Raw genomic sequence first — 22620 nt, forward strand, 5'->3', positions numbered from 1 at the left:
GCTTTCATTCTCCTGAAAACAATCCAGACATGGAGAAATCTGACACATATCATACATTAAACACACTCACAATAGGAGTCTTATACAATAGAAAGACAGATGCATTTACTATTGTGCTACTGCTATTATATCCTGCTCTCAAACTCACAAATATTGCTGTTTAAATGTACTCTATATTAAATATCGAAACACTTTACAATAAAGTTTAATTTGTTATTTACATTTAGCAGACACTTTTGGCCAAAGCGACTTACAAATTAGGACGAAATTAAGCAAGTCATCTTGAAGAGGCAAAAACAACACAAGAAGTGAAAAAATAATAAGTAAAATACAAAGTTCAGGCATTGCATTAGCATTAGCCCGATAAGGGAGGATTAAAGGAAAAGGAAAGAATGTTATATATATATATATATATATATATATATATATATATATATATGGTTAAGTGCTCATGGAAGAGATGACTTTTCAGTTGACTTTTGAATGTTGTTATTAATCTTTGATCTTGCAAATATCAAAATAAACTACATATTTAAAACCAAAAGTTCTATCTGTTAAAATTAGTGAGCTAACATCTGTCACGGTACTGCGTGTGCTCAATTCAATAGAGTTCACAAAGACGAAGATAAGACAAACAATTGCTATTTAAAGCAACACTAAGGAACTTTTCCTCTTCGGTCGCCCTACAGGTTGGAAGCGGAATTGTCCATTACTGCTGTCGTAAATAATTTCGCCGCCCGCAGCCTACTGTCGCACGCACGCTAAGTGTTTATCTAGCACCGGCTTTGGAATGAACGATGTCCACAGACGAGGTAGAGTATGTTGCATGATTTCATGAAAGCATAATGTATTGCGACATCAGAAACGAAGAAAAACAAAATAATGACTATTGTAACGCTTGACGTAAAGCAAGTCAAATTTGTAGTTTTCTTATGTCTCATTCGAACTACAGAAACACGACCCGGTTCGGCAAACTTGCATTGTGCGGTAATAGTAGATATAGGGTCGCAAAGTGAATCCAGAAGTGCCGTTCACCCTGTTACGACTTGATGAACCACTGATACGATTTTGGAAACATTATTTTAAGGTGAAAAATGTTACTTAGTGTTGCTTTAATCCAGAAAGACGAAGAGTGAGTGCACACACGGTAACATATACAATCACCGACAGTCGACTGAACAGGGGTGTGTTTCCCAAAAGCATCGTTAGTCAACTATGTTCGCAAGTTCCGTCGTCATAAGCATAGTTCAACGAGTCTGTGTTTCCCGAAACCATCGTACTAATGAGCATTCGCAAACAGCATCGCAGAGTTGTGTGTTTGGAACGACAGCTCTCGACCTGTGGTTAGAAGCAGAGTTTCTAGTTTGCATGACATGTGGACTCAATAAATCCTTATCTTGAGCAAAATAAGCAAGCTGACATTTAGTACAACCTGTGTCTTTTATTTAGAAGACATACAGTCATTTACGTCTTTGAGTTTGTCAAGAGATTTAAAGCACCGTGTTTGAAGAGTGTGCATGTGCGAACGTGCTCTAGTGCGTAAGAACGAGCCTATGACTGAATCTGGAAATAAAGCAAAATAACTGAGAAAAATGTGAAATAGTCCTCAGAGGATATGTCGTTAATTTATAGCAAAACATCTAGCGTTAATTCGATCTCAAACAGATTCATTAGAAGAAGTTATTACTCCACCACGTGCGCGATGTCATAAACCAGCGTGGTTGAACAACCAATCTGCGAGAGTACGGTTTCGGGAAACAGTCGTGACTATCTAGTTGATTTCTTCAACGATGCATCGTAACATAGTTGGCTCGAGGTCATGGTGCAAAGGACCCTAGGTTGATTTTACTCCGAACCATCTCTTTAAGATAAGTGTTTTATTCTTTTCATGCACTAAAATCAGGGTGTATTTTCATGAGACATCTTTAATAAGGAACATGCTTTCAGTAACATAGAGATCAATACTCATTTCTCAATACATTCACTATAAGCTCATATGAAAAAAGTGCATGCCACCTTAAAGAAATAAAGAAACATTGGCATGTTTGCATATACATCTGTCAAAACCAAAATGGCGTAGAAAGGATCTGTCAGCTTGTAGTTGAATGATCTGGAGTGAGCAGATATTACCATAAAACATGAATCTGTCTTACTGCAGGATTAGTGCAACACAAACCCAGATATACATCTGAAGATTCTGGGTATTATTTCTCCATATGAGAAATCCCAGGCCTGCCGACTGGACCGCTGTAAATTGGGGATGATTCTGAGGGTTTAACAATAGCACTTATCCAGGCGAGATAAGGCCGGTCTCTCTCAAGCTCAGAGATTAGAGGATGTGAGTTTGGCAGCGGTTCAATCCGTTCCCCTGATCTCCGGTACGTCGATCCCTCAGTAGGAGGAGTATCGACTCTCACAGCAGAGAACGACTGGAGGAAACCTGGAGATGTTGGAGACCAAGGTTCAAACATTTTGAAGTGTAAAGCACTTTAGTCCAGAGTCCTTTTCTATTTTATTTTTTTGTGCAAAATGTTTTTGTGATAGCTTACTTATATAACCCACAATTACTTTACAGAGTGTCTATTTACACAAAGTGCAAATAGTCCGCCTTGTGTGGGCAGAGGCTATTTACACTAACTCCGCCCACTGACGTCTGATTGGTCCAGACAAAATTACGAAAACACTGGACTGTAAACAGTAGCAATATAGAAGTAATGAGTTTGCCCCGAGTTTGAATCCGGCTTTTGCTGAACCCAATCTACTCACTTTTCCCATCAACGTGTGTTTGATAATAGTGTTTATTGGTTATGGGTTGGCTTAATAAGGGCTTTATTGTCCCAATAAGGCAGCATCCATTAAATGATTTTAATAAATATGATCATTTACACTCTATGTTATTATTGCATACAGTTGCAAATAAATAATAAATATAGGTAGCATCTAACTACTATTTACAATGGCAAAGAAAATAGGCTTACTGCTATTTTTACATAGTGTAAATAGCTGCAGCCATTAATTAATAATTAACATTCCTTTGTGTGTGTGTGTGTGTGTGTGTGTGTGTGTGTGTGTGTGTGTGTGTGTGTGTGTGTGTGTGTGTGTGTGTGTGTGTGATACATGGGTATTAAGTATTTTATATAGAATGTTCTACTTTGTAATGCCATTTGGACGTCTTATTTCCCTTCACATTTTCTTCTATTGAAAATGCTTATTTGCTTAACAGATATTGTTTTCATTTCATCAGGCTCATAATGATTTATATAATCTTTTAAATAAATAAAATATAATACACTCTAAAAAATGCTGGGTTGTTTCAACCCATGTTTGGGTCAAATATGGACAAATCTAATTGTTGGGTTTGTCCATATTTGACCCAAACTTGGGTTGAAACAACCCAGCATTTTTAGAGTGTAAATATACTGTATAATAATATATAAATTAAATATATAAAAAATGATAGAAAGCTTGAATGCCCAACTTAGATATAGAAGCTTCCCACGTGTGCCTGAAGACGACATTACATCAGGTTAAAGCACACTGATCTACATATGAGAACGTGTAAATATATAAACAAAACAGAGAGATATTTATCTTGGCACAAATACAATCAGGATCACTAGAGTGACAGCATCAGTTTGGAACTAATTTATAACTCATAGTCATAGTCTTTGTACCAAAACAGTAAATCATCACAGCAAAGGCACAGACATTTAGATGAGCAGTGGCTGAAATCTTCAGTTTCTATGTTCTGCTCGCTTACTGCACAAGTGAAAAGAGAGAGATAAAATAAATGTGGACAGCAGCTCATACTTGCTGTTGGACGCATGTTTGACTTCATATTGAGAGCTCTGACTTTTGATCCCAGATTGTGGCGATGTTAAAGCTGAGCACAGTTTGTGACATAGAAACCTCTTCTGAAACTCTATGAGACACATTACTGTTCCAGCAAAATCTCCATTGGCTCTATCTCACAGCTGGAGGAGAAATGATTAAGACATTAAAGAGATCTCATTTGTGATTTGTTCCTTCCTGCAGGACACTTTAAATCTCAAATGAAACCAAAACGATTGTTTTGGAGCATAGTGACCCACTTCTTTGTCATTTCGGCCTGCCGCGTCACACAAGGGCTCATCCAGAAGTTTTTATCAAGCATAATTCACTGCATATCGAGTGAAAGAAATGCAGAAATCTACTAGCCCGACGATTTCTTTGTGTTTCTCCAGGGAAATCGCTTTTCTGAATCCTTTTGCTGAGCACATTAAATGTAAATCTTTACGCTCTGTACGTCATCTTCTGAAGTGTTTAAGAGCAATGAATGAGACGTGTAATTACTGTACGTCCTGGAGAATATGCTCTGATTACTTCACTGTCCTCCACTTTGTCAGCACTGCCCATTTAATCACAGGTCTGACAGAATGGACGTCCCAGCACTAAAGTTTCACCCTTTTTGCTCGCATAAGTATCCGTCTGGAATTATAACGGGATGAATTCTGTCCGTGCTGCGAGAGAAATGGCCATTCAGCCGTGGCTCAATAAAGAATGCCAGTGTAAAACGTGTCAGTTTTTGAGATGATAAACATGTTTAATTCCGGCGTGCTTGACAAGATGCGGAGAATATGCATGAGTGAGTATGCATTATTAAAGGTGCTGTGCTGCTGGTTTCTCTGTGTTAATCTAGCAGTGCTGACTGCGCGTGTAGCAGAAGTAAAGCGCTGGGATTCGGGTCTTATATCAGAATCGCGTGCAGCGCTTGCATATTTCATGGCCATAAGCGAAGTTGAGACCTCTGCTTTGATGCACTGGCCTGCAGCGTGAATGACCAGCACAACGAGAGTCTCCTCCTTCTCAGATGTTTGTGTCTATTTTTATTTTTATTAAGGATTTTTGGAAGAAACATCTGCAATAATTTCTGCAGCAATTGAGCAGTGAAAGTTTTCTGTGGGACGGATCAAAGTATTTTAGTATGGTCATTTTACCTGTTTCTTCTAGGCGGTAATTGTGATTCATGAGATTTGGTGCACTGTATAAAAGCAACTACATATTTTTTTGTCAGGAGTTAGCGTGTAGATCCAAAGTATAAATGAAGAAACGATATTTAATAAACACAGAGATCAAGACTACACACAATTCACATAACATCAACACAAGAAAATGAACGAAAATGAACAGAGAACTTAGGGCGTAAAGGGTTAGTTCACTCATTCTGTCATCATTTACTCACCCTCAAATCGTTCTAAACCCTGTAAAACTTTCGTTCATCTTCAGAACATAAATAAAGATATTTTTAATGAAATCTGAGAGATTTCTGTCCTTTCATTGACAGTTACACAACTGACACTTTGACGCTTCAAAAAGTTAATAAAGAAATCGTAAAACTAAAACATATTAATTGAGCAGTTTATTCAAAACTTTTCTGAAGAGACTCGATCGCTTTATATGATGAACAGATAATTATTATTTAAAAATGTATCAGTGAATATAAACCGAAGCTTAACCGAATAAGGTAAACAAACCTCATTGGTTCTTGCTGAAGCTCAAACGTGCTGCGTAACACGAGAATGAACCTCATTGGTTCTTGTTGAAGCTCAAACGTGCTGCGTAACACAAGAATGAACCTCATTGGTTCTTGCTGAAGCTCAAACGTGCTGCGTAACACGAGAATGAAAATGTGCTGCGTAACACGAGAATGAACCTCATTGGTTCTTGCTGAAGCTCAAACGTGCTGCGTAACACGAGAATGAACCTCATTGGTTCTTGCTGAAGCTCAAACGTGCTGCGTAAGACAAGAATGAACCTCATTGGTTCTTGCTGAAGCTCAAACGTGCTGCGTAACACGAGAATGAACCTCATTGGTTCTTGTTGAAGCTCAAACGTGCTGCGTAACACAAGAATGAACCTCATTGGTTCTTGCTGAAGCTCAAACGTGATGCGTAACACGAGAATGAACCTCACTGGTTCTTGCTGAAGCTCAAACGTGCTGCGTAACGCGAGAATGAACCTCATTGGTTCTTGCTGAAGCTCAAACGTGCTGCGTAACACGAGAATGAAAACGTGCTGCGTAACACGAGAATGAACCTCATTGGTTCTTGCTGAAGCTCAAACGTGCTGCGTAACACGAGAATGAACCTCATTGGTTCTTGCTGAAGCTCAAATGTGCTGCGTAACACAAGAATGAACCTCATTGGTTCTTGCTGAAGCTCAAACGTGCTGCGTAACACGAGAATGAACCTCATTGGTTCTTGTTGAAGCTCAAACGTGCTGCGTAACACAAGAATGAACCTCATTGGTTCTTGCTGAAGCTCAAACGTGATGCGTAACACGAGAATGAACCTCACTGGTTCTTGCTGAAGCTCAAACGTGCTGCGTAACGCGAGAATGAACCTCATTGGTTCTTGCTGAAGCTCAAACGTGCTGCGTAACACAAAATGAACCCCATTGGTTCTTGCTGAAGCTCAAACGTGCTGCGTAATGCGAGAATGAACCTCATTGGTTCTTGCTGAAGCTCAAACGTGCTGCGTAATGCGAGAATGAACCTCATTGGTTCTTGTTGAAGCTCAAACGTGCTGCGTAACACAAGAATGAACCTCATTGGTTCTTGCTGAAGCTCAAACGTGCTGCGTAACACAAGAATGAAAACGTGCTGCGTAACGCGAGAATGAACCCCATTGGTTCTTGCAGAAGCTCAAACGTGCTGCGTAACACAAGAATGAAAGCGTGCTGCGTAACACAAGAATGAAAACGTGCTGCGTTACGCGAGTATGAACCTCATTGGTTCTTGCAGAAGCTCAAACGTGCTGTGTAACACGAGAATGAACCTCATTGGTTCTTGCTGAAGCTCAAACGTGCTGCGTAACACAAGAATGAAAACGTGCTGCGTAACACGAGAATGAACCTCATTGGTTCTTGCTGAAGCTCAAACGTGCTGCGTAACACGAGAATGAACCCCATTGGTTCTTGCTGAAGCTCAAACGTGCTGCGTAATGCGAGAATGAACCTCATTGGTTCTTGTTGAAGCTCAAACGTGCTGCGTAACACGAGAATGAACCTCATTGGTTCTTGCTGAAGCTCAAACGTGCTGCGTAACGCGAGAATGAACCTCATTGGTTCTTGCTGAAGCTCAAACGTGCTGCGTAACGCGAGAATGAAAACGTGCTGCGTAACGCGAGAATGAAAACGTGCTGCGTAAAACAAGAATGAAAACGTGCTGCGTAACACGAGAATGAAAACGTGCTGCGTAACACGAGAATGAACCTCATTGGTTCTTGCTGAAGCTCAAACGTGTTGCGTAACGCGAGAATGAACCCCATTGGTTCTTGCTGAAGCTCAAACGTGATGTGTAACACGATAATGAACCTCATTGGTTCTTGCTGAAGCTCAAACGTGCTGTGTAACACGAGAATGAACCCCATTGGTTCTTGCTGAAGCTCAAACGTGCTGCGTAACGCGAGAATGAACCTCATTGGTTCTTGCTGAAGCTCAAACGTGCTGCGTAACGCGAGAATGAACCTCATTTGTTCTTGTGGAAGCTCAAACATGCTGCGTAACACGAGAATGAACCTCATTGGTTCTTGCTGAAGCTCAAACGTGCTGTGTAACGCGAGAATGAACCTCATTGGTTCTTGCTGAAGCTCAAACGTGCTGCGTAACGCGAGAATTAACCTCATTGGTTCTTGCTGAAGCTCAAACGTGCTGCGTAACGCGAGAATGAACCTCATTGGTTCTTGCTGAAGCTCAAACGTGCTGCGTAACACGAGAATGAACCTCATTGGTTCTTGCTGAAGCTCAAATGTGCTGCGTAACACGGGAATGAACCTCATTGGTTCTTGCTGAAGCTCAAACGTGCTGCGTAACGCGAGAATGAACCTCATTGGTTCTTGCTGAAGCTCAAACGTGCTGCGTAACGCGAGAATGAACCTCATTGGTTCTTGCTGAAGCTCAAACGTGCTGCGTAACACGAGAATGAACCTCATTGGTTCTTGCTGAAGCTCAAATGTGCTGCGTAACACGGGAATGAACCTCATTGGTTCTTGCTGAAGCTCAAACGTGCTGCGTAACACAAGAATGAAAACGTGCTGCGTAACGCGAGAATGAACCTCATTGGTTCTTGCTGAAGCTCAAACGTGCTGCGTAACGCGAGAATGAACCTCATTGGTTCTTACTGAAGCTCAAACGTGCTGCGTAACGCCAGAATTAACCTCATTGGTTCTTGCTGAAGCTCAAATGTGCTGCGTAACGCGAGAATGAACCTCATCGGTTCTTACTGAAGCTCAAACGTGCTGCGTAATGCGAGAATTGACCTCATTGGTTCTTGCTGAAGCTCAAACGTGCTGTGTAACACGAGAATGAACCCCATTGGTTCTTGCTGAAGCTCAAACGTGCTGCGTAACACAAGAATGAAAACGTGCTGCGTAACGCGAGAATGAACCTCATTGGTTCTTGCTGAAGCTCAAACGTGCTGCGTAACGTGAGAATTAACCTCATTGGTTCTTACTGAAGCTCAAACGTGCTGCGTAACGCCAGAATGAACCTCATTGGTTCTTGCTGAAGCTCAAACGTGCTGCGTAACGCGAGAATGAACCTCATCGGTTCTTACTGAAGCTCAAACGTGCTGCGTAACACAAGAATGAAAACGTGCTGCGTAACGCGAGAATGAACCTCATTGGTTCTTGCTGAAGCTCAAACGTGCTGCGTAACGCGAGAATTAACCTCATTGGTTCTTACTGAAGCTCAAACGTGCTGCGTAACGCCAGAATTAACCTCATTGGTTCTCGCTGAAGCTCAAACGTGCTGCGTAACGCGAGAATGAACCTCATCGGTTCTTACTGAAGCTCAAACGTGCTGCGTAATGCGAGAATTGACCTCATTGGTTCTTGCTGAAGCTCAAACGTGCTGTGTAACACGAGAATGAACCCCATTGGTTCTTGCTGAAGCTCAAACGTGCTGCGTAACACAAGAATGAAAACGTGCTGCGTAACGCGAGAATGAACCTCATTGGTTCTTGCTGAAGCTCAAACGTGCTGCGTAACGCGAGAATTAACCTCATTGGTTCTTACTGAAGCTCAAACGTGCTGCGTAACGCGAGAATTAACCTCATTGGTTCTTACTGAAGCTCAAACGTGCTGCGTAACGCCAGAATGAACCTCATTGGTTCTTGCTGAAGCTCAAACGTGCTGCGTAACGCGAGAATGAACCTCATCGGTTCTTACTGAAGCTCAAACGTGCTGCGTAATGCGAGAATTGACCTCATTGGTTCTTGCTGAAGCTCAAACGTGCTGCGTAACACGAGAATGAACCTCATCGGTTCTTGCACGTCAAGCGAACATAATTGAGCTTCCGTTTACCATATCTGATTTGAGTTGATGAAAGTTTATATGTGAATAAAAGTCTAAATACAATATGTTCATCATATAAAGTGATCGATTCTCTTCAGAAAATTTGGACTAAACCGCTCAATTAATATGGATTAGTTTTACGATCTCGTCGAACTTTTTGAAGCGTCAAAGTGTCAGTTGTGTAGTTGTCAATGGAGGGACAGAAATCTCTCAGATTTCATCAAAAAGACAACATTTTCCTTTTTGAGTGATCTATCCATTTAAATACATAGAGGATGATGATCAACATAACTAGGAACAGGTGTGGACTGATTTGAAACCCTGACAACTAATGAAAGAACTCAGAACTAAACTATGACTAAACTATGAAAACTATGACTAATGCTGCATTTACACTGCAGGTCTTGATGCCCCATTCCGATTTGTTGACATCTTCTTTTAAACGTGACCCATATCCGATATGTGCATTTACACTATACACTTGGCGAAACAACTCAAGGAGAATACAAGCTTTTGTTTTCGGCACCATCTTTAAAGGTCAGCAGAACAGTGGGTTAAGCCTTCGTCTTCCATTGCGCCATTGAAAAGATCGTGGTTGGTGGTCACTGTCACGTTATTCGCCAATGTGGCTTTTTAAATTAAATATGACTCGCATTGATGGGAATATCCAATCTGTCCGCTTACATGGCAGATGCAAATGCATGTATCCGATTAATGTTATAACTTTTTTCCTGCTTACATGCTCATGGGTCATATCCTGTGCCACTTGGGAGTACAAAATTGGAATTGGGTTACTTGTAATGGGAACCATGTAATGTAAATGTGGTCTAAAAAAACTAAACAAGACACTGAAACTGAACATAACTGTGACAATTTTCCTGTTTACAGGACCATTTGAGTCTGTGATTTACTTGACACTACATAAAAACCCATGTTAGACCAACAGAATCTCACGTGTTGTCATAACTAGTCAAACACATTTATCTGAACAAAGAACAATCCCATTAAACCCCTTATGTGCCCAAGAACGACCAAACCAGAGTCATATCAATATATTTTTGACCCCTTTAATAGAGAATATGATTCTATTCTCCAGACGTGCACTAGAGAAACTATAAAAAGCAGATGATATTTTGATTGCAGACAGTAGAGGTGAAACAGCTTACGGCTTTTGCACTTCCTCAGTGTGTGTATGTGTGTGTTCAGTGTTCTAATGACGTCCTGTGACAGCAGATGCTAATGAGATGGAGTTCTGAATTTCTCACACTAACTGCATTTCAGGTGAGCGCTCGCTACTTAAACTAGCTTTATTTAAGCTTTATTGAGCCCTTATCCATTATTTATTAAGAGCCAGAAATTAAAGCCTGCATCAGCAATAACCTTTATTAATATTCAACGCAGAATCCGGAAGAATTTAGTATGCTTTTTTTAATGCCGCATTATTTGGCCACTATAAATCATTCATGACATCTGGTGACTCTTTTCAAATGAACATGTTCTGCATTAGACTATAAATATGAGTCATAAATAACTATTTAATAGTTAGATGACAGGAAGTTGTATGCGGTGAAATGACATGCAAAACCAATCGAATGACGAATAATCTCTGTAATGGCTAAACAATGTCTATTTCATCTGGGATGTTCATGAAAAATCGCAACCAGGGTGAGGAATCTGAATCATCTTCATTTACCATGTTTGATTAGAAGCTTCTCGAAAAGTTGAAAGTGTCTCATGGTGAGTTGAAATTCTGTGCACGTCGCTCCTCTTTTCCATAATAGCGAGCCTTTGAGACTATTGAAGCTCGCTGCTCTATCTGCAAAACTGGTTTCATCAGCACATTTTAAAGAATTCATTAAGGTCCTTGGGTCACACTCACTGTCATATCCCTCCTTTTTATAATTTTCTGGAATCCCATTAAAATGTTTATCTAGTTTCATCCTCAGCCTATCTGTGGTTAATGGATATTTGCAGTTACAGTCCTGAAATTGACATGCTTAGTATTATTATTGTCCATCTTTGTCACAGTTTTGCATGTGTTCGGAACAAAAACAAAATGTGAATCGACATGCTTTCATACTTGAGTCGTGCAAACTGCTCTCATAACTTAATGGCCGAATAAAAACTGCGTCATTGCAATATTTGCAATTCACAGGCTTTCCAAAGGCATCTGAAGTCTCTCCTAATTGAAGTGTGACAGACACCTGTCTGAGTTACTTTAGACGTCCCTTATCGAAGGTCTGTCTAATGAAGAGGTGGCTATTAGCGCTTCTCCACTGAGAATCCATGAAATTGGTGTGGAATCGGAGCCAAACAAACGGCAGACGGGCGCATCAGTCAATAACTCTAAGCCAATTAAAATCACTCTTCATTTGGGCTGTGATCTCTATTGATCTGCCTTTCAATTCTTATCCATCAGACCTCTGGATTCCCCCAGAAGCGTCTGCGATTCCATCTTAAACCGTTCACAGGTGCACACGCAGTTCAGACGCTGTGTTTATGTCCCAAGGTTGTTTTGGGCTTAGGAAACAGAAGAGCAGTGTTGTCTAAGAGTCATTCTAGTTCATTGGCCTTTATTGCTCCAATTTGCCTTAACATTATTTTGCTAAGTCATGCAATCTATCTATCTATCTACCTATCTACCTATCTATCTATCTATCTATCTATCCGTCCGTCCGTCCGTCCGTCTATCAAAAGAGGATATTTTATGCCCCTTTACAAAGTCTTGATGTTGTTTTTGAACAGGTTTTCCTGCTTGAATGTTGATTCTTTTCCTCATATTCTCCATTGTTGCGGCTCCTCTCTTCCCAGTCTGTCAGTAACGCTCTGTTTAGTTCCTGTCTCTATGAAGCCCCTCCTTCTGAAAAGCACACTGTGCTCTGATTGGTTGGCTGGATCAGTGTGTTGTGATTGGTCGAGCGCTTCGAGTGTGTTTGGGAAATGTCCCGCCCCTTACCATAACCGCCAGTTTAACACACTACTAACTAACTCAACCAGGCCCTGCCCCTTTATTCTGCGTATGAATTATTTAAATGAGGAATATTGTGACGTGTTCGTTCCCGGAAGAAACTCAAGACTACAATGGAGGCGTTTCAGGAGTTCAGAAACACTGACACTGATATAGCGAAGAACTCAGAGCTCAAACAGCAACATTACACACTAAAGAAAGATGAACATGGAAAATAGCTTTTTAGTTTATTTCTCTGATAAACTAATTTGTTGCTGTGTTTGATGTCAAATGTATAATCTGAATACAGTAAATGCTGCTTGTGTTGTGTCTGTCCTGTAATGCAACGATGTGTGAAAGGAAGCTTGTATAGCTGAAGGCGTTTATGTTCTCGTGCTTGTTAACATGTTTCAGCCTATGGTTTAACATTCAGCACTGGCATCTCAGATTTATCATATGTATGGAAAGATTATCAGTGGGTGAATTATGAGGGAAATTATTCAGACGTTGTGTTTAGAGGGTTTGTGAAAGCATGCCAGCGTCACGATTTACAGCACTGCAGCCCTTCCTCGCTTTTTGCTTACAGTTTTTAATACTCCACACCTAAACGTTAATAATCATTTTTTTTTGCCAACGCCAAGGTCTCAGACTGTCAGTATCTTTCCCTTCAGGCGCAAAAGCAAGTTTCTGCTTCAGCAAGTTGGATAATAATCTGACCTCATCTGGTTTGGTTAGCCGAGAGTTCACAGCTGCAGTGGCCAGGTAATGAATTCTGTGCCATTTTAAAATTCTACAGATATCACTTACGTGAACCTTGTGAACCGCCTCCATCTGTTCCCATTAAAGGTTGCTAAACCATCAGACCCTGTGAGGTTTCTTTCTGAAGTTATAGAATTAATTTTCATCATGTTGCGACCCGATCTCTTGTTCTATGCAAAGTAGAAAAACACGTCCAGATGTGAGAGGTTACCGAGTGGAATCATAGTCGTGTGCCGTGCAGAATCATTAGTGGTTGTGTGCGAAGACTAGCATCACAAGTGCTCTTACAATATGGGATTGGAGCAAACCCTTAAAGGGATACTTCAGGATTTAGCATTAAGCTTTGTATTAGTAGAAAACCTGTAGTATTTTCAAATTACCGTGCTTCCCTCCCTCATATCCCCCTGAAACGAGAGATTTATGTATTTTTTTGTCTGGAAAAAATCCTCCGGTGACGCAAAAATCGTAATTTTGCGTCATCGGAGGATTTTTTTGGCCAGAGGCTAAAGACTACAGCTATTAGTAGGAGCTCGTTCCGCATGTTTTCAACCCGCCCATAGAGGGTGGGATCTCACTCACAGAATGTACAAATAGTGTCAGCCATCTTTTTTTGGAAGCTAAGCTAACAGGCTCTTGCTCTGTGGAGTAGTAGGGATTACCATCCTCTTTTTCCCGGACATGTCCGGCCGTCAAGATCGTCCAAAATGTCCGGGATTCGGCTTTTGCTTTCTACAGTCGCCATTCATTGTTTACATGCACACCTTTTGTTTCAATCTAACTGAATTCATTCCGATTGGTGAATCTGAATGTAGTGTTTACATGAACTCTAAACAAGTGATCGGTTGATGTGCGTTATAGCATTGCTAAGAAAATTCCCGCTCCTCCGTGAGTGTGTCTCACAGGTGTCGCCCATCAGTTATCACGCCACCGGCCTCGCACCGTTCTCCCGCGCCCCTCAGCCTCGTCCTGCTCGCCACAGTAAACATGATGAATGGCGACTGTCGAACGCAAAAGCCGAATCCCAGACATTTTGGTCAATCTCGAAATCCTGGGCAGAGTCGTCAAGGAGACTCATGATAAAACGGTGTCTTTTAAGTTTCGAGTCAACTAGTAGCCTAGCCTAGTTGTTTAACTGCGTGCTTTTACCGGTAGGCGTGGCTTGGGAGTGGCCTCGTAGGGCAGCGAAGCAAGTGCATTCTGGGAGATGTTGTCTTTCATCCACATGAGCCAAAAATACATTTTCTGGCTTTTCTCAGTCTAGAAGGCACCAACTTCTAAAATAATTTCACATTTCTACTACATAAATGACCCATTTTAAATACACATTCATCTTTCCAGAGGTGAAGTATCCCTTTAAGTGCAGTAGTTACAGTAAAGTTACATTTGCTTTGGCGCCGGGAAACACCACTCATGTTGTCTTTAGTAAATGTAAAGCTATTATCTGAGGATGTCATTCTAAAGCAACTTGTAATTTCACATTGTTTTTTTGTGTGTTATTTATGTGAGCGGTATGTGAACGCAGCCTTTCTTACTGGACATGTTGGCAGTAATGGTTGATAAAAAGGTTTGCATGCATTATGTATCTTGAAAGAGAGCGCATTGATGAACAGTGCATGAAAAGGTCACAGCCACAAAGTGACAAACTAACCCAAAATGTGAACTAAGACTCACTGATGCAGGTCTTTTTTGTGCTCACACAAACAGGCTGTGTTCTCAATACCATTTGCACACTATTTGCAGTATGAATGCAAGTTTTCAGTATGTAATCAGTATATGTACTGCAATGCAATGCACTACACTTGTGAATTTTCGACATTAAGGTGTTTAGAAAGTTTCTCTCAAAATTGGATTCAAAATGCAACATATTTTTTACTCCTAAAATGATAACTGGATTAACTGTTTGCTGAATAAAACATGCAGTAGTAGTTTAAACGTAATGTTCAGGAAATGCATTAGGCATAAATTCTATAAAGTCTATATTAAAGGAAGATTTTATTTAAATTATATTAAAATTAATTGCAAAAGTTATTGAATCAAGCTGATGTTCAGTGTTTTGAATCAGATTTGAACCAGTGAATCTTGACTCAGTTCAAAAGCTCAGTATTTCATTCTGGACAAAAGTACCCTGTGGAATTCACAATCAATCCAATGCAATATCAGCCGTGATTTAAAACTTCCTTCACTCATTATCTGCCAAACAGACATTGTCTTATAACATTTATATATTTACATGTATGCATCTGGCAGACACTTTCATCCAAAGTGACTCACATTCATTAAAGGCATGGGCTCATGCATGTCATGGGAATCGAACCCATGCCCTCGGTGTTGCAAACATCACGCTCTGCTGTTTCAGCTGCAGGTATTTATGGAAAAAAATCCTTTATGAAAATAAAATGGGTTGAAATCTACAGGTTCACCATGGTATTTGGCACAAAATTCATCTTTATCCATTTCTTCTCGACCAGTGAGGCATACTGCATAAACTGAAGTCAATTACTGTAATACAGACAAATTCAGAATGACGCGCAGTTGCAAAACAGGTGAGAATTATCATAATTGTCTGACATTGTCCTTTTCCCAGCATTCTCGGTTTAGAAGCGAGCTGATAATAAGCGTGATTGAAAGAGGCGAGCGGAGGAATAATGTGCTTGTGGATGTCCGCTTCATTGTGTGAAACTGGCTAATGAATAAGAATGAAGCCGTAGCGGCGTTGTGGAGGAGAGACAGCGTGACACCGACGCTCCAGATTTGGCGACGCTGTTACTGGCGCGCCGCGGCACAGAAGACCTGGCAGAGCCCGTGTTCTCCTCACGACAGCCAGCACTGTTAGAGGGGTGATTAATTATGGTGCTGATGAAACGTGATGGCAGTGGAGATGTCAGTGAGATGACAGGAGGGACACATCACACAGCGACATCTGGAAGGATCCTCAGCCTCCACACCAGCGCTGTCTCTGCGAATCCCTTAATGTCACGGACAGCGTCTATTTCAGGAGTCAATGTGACACGTGTAAAGCTGCTTCATTTACACTACAATCATAATAATATTGGTCCTTTTCTCATTATGTGACCTAGAGAACATCACCTTCATATATAAAACAACAACTAATTATTTATGACCAACAGATATGCACATTAGAAACCTTTGTGTCAGCAGATCACATGCATAAATATGAATATGAAAAACATTTGATTTGGGGTCAGGTTTACTCATGATATAATTCAGCATGATTCATTGATTTCCACACAAATTTGAAGCAGCATAACTGTTTTCAACATTGATAATAATAATCATAAATGTTTCTTGAGCAGAAAATCATCATATTAGAATGATTTCTGAAGGATCATGTGACACTGAAGACTGGAGTAATGATGCTGAAAATTCAGCTTTAATCACAGGAATAAATTACATTGTACAGTATATTCACATAGAGAACAGCTAATAATTTTGTAATAATATTTCACAATATTACTGTTTTCACTGTATTTTTTTTTTTTTTTAACAAATAGGCCTAAATACAGCCTTTTAATGTTAAAAAACAAACAAACAAAAAAACGTACTAACCCAAAACTTTTGAATGGTAGTGTAAATCTAAGTTAAGTCTTTGTATGTTTCACCAAAATTGTTGTAGGACCTGTAGGACTTTCTTTCTTCTGTGAAATACAAAAGAAGATATTTTGTACAAATATTTTATGGCCATACAATGAAAGTTAATGGGGTCCAATGTAATTTGGTTCCCAATGATCTTCAAAACATCTTTTTTTGCTCCATGGAAGAATTAAAGTCATACAGGCTTGGAATGACATGAGGGTGAATAAATAATTGTAGTTTAGTTGTACATATGAGTAAATAAACTCCTTTTGGATCCTGACCTCAGTTTCCCAATGTCTGCAAAACTCTTAACCCAAACATGAGCGTCATGAAAACATCATCGAATATTTTCCTTGATGGAAAAACACAGGAAACACAGGAAATTTCCCAGATGAATTGCTCTGTAAAGTAAATGGGATGGATGTTGGAAATCCCAAAGGTGCAGAGAACAGTCCGGCGTGTGTTTGTGAATCTCACGTTTAAACCGTTCTTTGCTGCTCCGACTGGATCTATTTCTGGCTCGTGTGTCGAAGGCGAAGAGAAACGCCGAACCTGCATGTTTATTTACATCTTCAGCCTTGTATCTTCTCTTTTATTTATGCATTCGCTTGTGAAAAAGAAGTACACTTTAGCATACTTTTAAAACAAGTACTTATACAGAAATAATATACTTTAAAAGAATATACTTAAGTGTGTTAACAAACTGTTTAAGTCCATTTATAGGGTAATATTATATATTATGTAAATGGCCATACACAGATAGTGTGAAGCAAAAGAGTAGGCAAGCTTTGGGACATTAGTTCTTGGTCATCTTTAACGGACAGATCTGCCGCGTGCATCCTGTCACCGTAAACTGCTGTCAATCATCTGGTCACAGTTAAAATCCTCCATTCAATCTAATTTAAAGGGGTGATGAACTGAGAAATCAAATTTAATCATACTATAAGAATATCCTATAAGTTTCAGAACTGAAAACCTCCTTGCTGCGAACGACAGGTTTTTCAAAGTGGGGATATATGACCTCAAAGGGTATAACCCCGCCTCCGCAGAAGATCAATGCCTACTTCACCACCGCCTGTTTAGCCCCGCCCACTGATTCGCACATTAAATGAAACTCATTATAATATGCAAAACTGTTATCTAATCATAGCAGTGGGCGTTTACTTCCAAGTCTTCAATGCGGCACGCCCATAAAAACTGAACGTTTCAGGAGCAAGGCTCAAAACCAGGGTAGAAAATAGCCTATTACTTTTTCATTTTGATGTTTTTGAATGTAAAAACCAAGCGAGCGCCATAAGTTGACCTCAGACAACAATATAACATTTTTAGCCAGTTCATGACCCCTTTAATTTCCTACCGTTTCGGGGAGAAATGTTGTAGCACATTGATCTGCCAGACGTGGGTCTTTCATGCGGAGACTATCCTCATGTGTTTGCAATTTGAATATAATGATGCATTTAAAAGTTAATGGCTAATCATATCTTAAAAGTTCAAAATGCTGCTGCAGATGCAATATAATGTAGACTACATTGAATAAATACATTTTCGTCTTGTTAGATAATCAAGCGTTGCGTCAGTTCTGGCGGGTCACGTTAGTCAAGCTCTCATCAGTGACTCTCAGCTGATCCACGTCTACATAGGAATACGACGCCTATCACTGTATTCCAGGGGCGGATCTAGAAACATATTTATGGGGTGGCGAGAGGGGGGCAGGAATTTTTGAGGGGTGGCAAAATATGGCAGACGTATATATAGGCCTGTCACGATAGTCAATAAATCAATTAATCGCACGATAAAAAAAATGAGCTCGATAATTTTTCCGGCCATTTGAGATGTTCGAGATGCATCGGCTTCTCGCAGAACGATCAGCACATGAAATCAAATCACTGCGAAAGCGATCAAAAAGCACAAAGAGTCGTATGATATCCAAACACTTCCGCAGCTCTGATCGGTCCACGCTGCTCCGATGCATCTCGAACAAGGCATCAACAATAATAGACGTTGCGTTACTATGGATGCTCATGGGTTTGCGAAAATAAATCGGCATCCAAACACGGCGAATCCAACGCGTTCGTGCAGCTCGCCGTAACTTACATAGACGGATATTATAATCGAGCTGCTATTAGCTCGACTAGCTGCTATTTAAAAATGGCGGTCACAAGTTTCTCTTCAGTCTTGTTGGCCACGGTAACCCCGCCCCCAGCCTCTGACGCAAGCGGTTCTTTCTTGGCTCCGTTCTAGACCCTGCAATGATTTGGTGCTACTTAAGAACCAGTTTTACTGGTTCGGAGCTGGTGCTTTGGCGGTGGAAAAACAAAGAACCGATTTGAAACTAGGCTCTGGCTCCGAACCAGCACCAGCTCTGCCTTGGTGGAAAAGGGGTATGGATGACCACTCTCGGTTCCTTAGCGAATAGGAGGAGTGAACCCCCTTGTCAGTTGCATGGTCTTTATGGGGGGAGGCGGCGCCGCGGCGCTTGTCAGTCACATGGTCTTTGTATGGGAATGCGGGACTGCTTGCGGCGACTGCCGGGAGAGAGAGAAGACGCTAGTTGTGAGTTGGAGGAAAAAAAAAAGAAAAAGATGGAATTGGTTTCAAAGCCAAACGTGACAGCGAGCCCGATCTCATGAAAATGCGTATCTATACCACGAATGTTATTTCTCGTGCCATTTATACACCCAAAATTGTTTTTGCGTGCATATGATACACACTTTATGGCGTGTAATACGCACGCACTCCTCAGCCCTAATCCTAACCAAGTATTTTCAGTGCGTAGCATATACACGCAATAAAGTGCGTCTCCGTCTTCCCGACAGTACACAATCACTCGGGCGTTTAGTCGACAAAGTAACAGCAGGACAGTGCAAAATGGTGTGATATGGCCTCTTGAGGCTTTTTTTTATTTGTTTACAAAGGTCCTAACTGGCAGTTTTGCCTGTTATGGAATGTATCACTATTTATGTATGAGCCTAATGTTTAATATTTTTTTAAGTGCAATTTTGTTTACATCCATTTTATTTATTGTTTTTTGGTATTTATTCAAGTAAATTTTTTTGTTAACAGATACTGAGAGTCCATTGCTTTTATTGTTTTTGGTTGTTTTGTTCATTTTTTTGTGGATATTTAAAATGTTTTCCGTTTTCAATGTTTAATATTCTTTAGAAATAAAAGTTTATAGATCTTTGAAAATGTGTACCTGCATTATTATGCCATTATCATTATATTAGATGAAAATGGTCTCAGAACGACAATATTATCGTTTAACACAATAATTTCTTGGACAATTTATCGTCCAGCAAAATTTGTTATCGTGACAGGCCTACGTATATATACTGAATTTAATCACAGTTAAATTGGCCATAACTTTTAATTTGTTGCTGCCAATAGGAATGGGTATCATTCGGTATTACTACTCTTACCAATACTCCTTATCGATCCGGTACTTTAACGGTATTCTTATCGGTTCTTTTTGTTATATTAAAAAAAAGAAAAAAAGAAAAAATTTAGAACACAATTAATATTGTTTTATATTTTGAAATGTAAAATAAATATCTATAGCAAAAGAAAAAGCAATGCTTTAACAAAACAAATAAAACATACGTTATGCAGAAGGGTGCAGGCTTTTGTGTTTTATATTCAGAAGACATAGGACACCAAAAAAAAAGTACAAACACATGGTCAAACAAAAAAAAGTATACAATTAAACAAATTATATATCCAGTGCTTTAATTTCAGTAATGTCTACTGACGTTACTGTTCAGGAGTAATATGGGCTAAAAATACATCTAATAAAGTCAGATTTAAAATAACACTGCACAGTTTATCATAGATAGATTAAAGCTTATATCATTCAAGAGCTGCGACTGATTTTTTCTTTGCCTTTTGTTATTTGATTCACATTAATGGAGCAATCGTCAGCAGGATTATTAGACTGCTGCCTCTTTAAGACCAAATGCAGATCTAATCATTATTACGCATCATATTTTCTCCCAACAATTAACGCCCATACTTAATCCTATTGTATTTGTTTTTTCCCCAGTTGTAACCTAGTTTCATTGCTGTGATATCTGAGAGGAATTGGATTTAATAGGACTGCTTAGCTAATCAAATGATCGATCTCCTAACTGGCACTGTATTGTGTGTTGTAACGTAACGTCGGCGTAACGGCGACCATCAGTAACGTTAAACGTTATGGATACAAACAATATTTTATATTTTTTATTAAGCTGTTCTTGTCTTTACTAAAATAAAAATTAGGCTAATCAAAGGGAAGAGTGCTCTTACAAATCACTAGGGAGCGATTTGACTGCTGATTTTGGCTAACGTAATAGACTCGCTGTTTTTGCTGATGCTGAATCGTCTTTAGCATACAATACATTCATTACAAATGTAACTTTAAGTTAAACGTGTATTTAAACTACACCTGGGAAAACTCACTTCATCTTCAGAGGCTCTGGGGCAGCTCAGTCTCTCCAGTCGGGTTGCTAGACACTGCGTACTGCAGACAGATGCACTGTCCTGCCTTCCCAGGCTGCTCTCTGCTGCCACTGGTGAAATTTCATTTTCGCGGGAGTCGCTGCCGTGCTAGTGATGGGTGAAACCATTGTGAGGGGGAGGGGATTCTAAATTGGCGATTTCTGTTTGAGAGGAGTTTGTTGCGAGTCTCATTGGCCTTCAACGTGTAGGCTATGAACATAAAATATACTTAAAAAATATTATCTGATTTATAAATGGGATGGCAAGACTGTATCCCAGGAGTGGCAGCTGCCACCCTTTGCCACCCCGTAGATCCGCCACTGCTGTATTCATATATAAGCTCCTTCAGTATTATCAGCAGCTTTCGCGTTTCTCAGGAGCGAATTACCCTCCTCCCTCCCCCATCAGTTGTCGCTTCACTGTCATTCACAAATCCTCTCCTGCAGCCTCATGGGATAGTAAAGTGTCCAACATATGCACACTTCAGAATCTCGCAGGAAGTAGATCATCCGGGTCCTTTCACCTACTCTTTTATGAGTACTTTGAATTCACACATACTTGTCGCATACTATTTTTCACCAACTATATAGTAGAGAAGTATGCCATTTCAGATGTAGCCTCTGTCTTTATGAATGGGTCATTGACTCACCTTAGTTTAAAAATACAAAATCATTCAAGAACAAAACAGTTGCTGTGAAATGCAAATGTTCTGCTTTTTGAATTATTTTTGTTGGCAAAAAGAGCTGGCAATAATGCTGGTAATTGGAAAAGAGCACTCTTGCTAGTTTGATATTGCTTAACTTATGTTACACAATACATACACTCACCTAAAGGATTATTAGGAACACCATACTAATACTGTGTTTGACCCCCTTTCGCCTTCAGAACTGCCTTAATTCTACGTGGCATTGATTCAACAAGGTGCTGAAAGCATTCTTTAGAAATGTTGGCCCATATTGATAGGATAGCATCTTGCAGTTGATGGAGATTTGTGGGATGCACATCCAGGGCACGAAGCTCCCGTTCCACCACATCCCAAAGATGCTCTATTGGGTTGAGATCTGGTGACTGTGGGGGCCATTTTAGTACAGTGAACTCATTGTCATGTTCAAGAAACCAATTTGAAATGATTCGAGCTTTGTGACATGGTGCATTATCCTGCTGGAAGTAGCCATCAGAGGATGGGTACATGGTGATCATAAAGGGATGGACATGGTCAGAAACAATGCTCAGGTAGGCCGTGGCATTTAAACGATGCCCATTTGGCACTAAGGGGCCTAAAGTGTGCCAAGAAAACATCCCCCACACCATTACACCACCACCACCAGCCTGCACAGTGGTAACAAGGCATGATGGATCCATGTTCTCATTCTGTTTACACCAAATTCTGACTCTACCATCTGAATGTCTCAACAGAAATCGAGACTCATCAGACCAGGCAACATTTTTCCAGTCTTCAACTGTCCAATTTTGGTGAGCTCGTGCAAATTGTAGCCTCTCTTTCCTATTTGT

This window comes from Leuciscus leuciscus, assembly GCF_965113295.1.
Source record: "Leuciscus leuciscus genome assembly, chromosome: 17".
In the NCBI taxonomy this organism is placed as follows: Eukaryota; Metazoa; Chordata; class Actinopteri; order Cypriniformes; family Leuciscidae; genus Leuciscus; species Leuciscus leuciscus.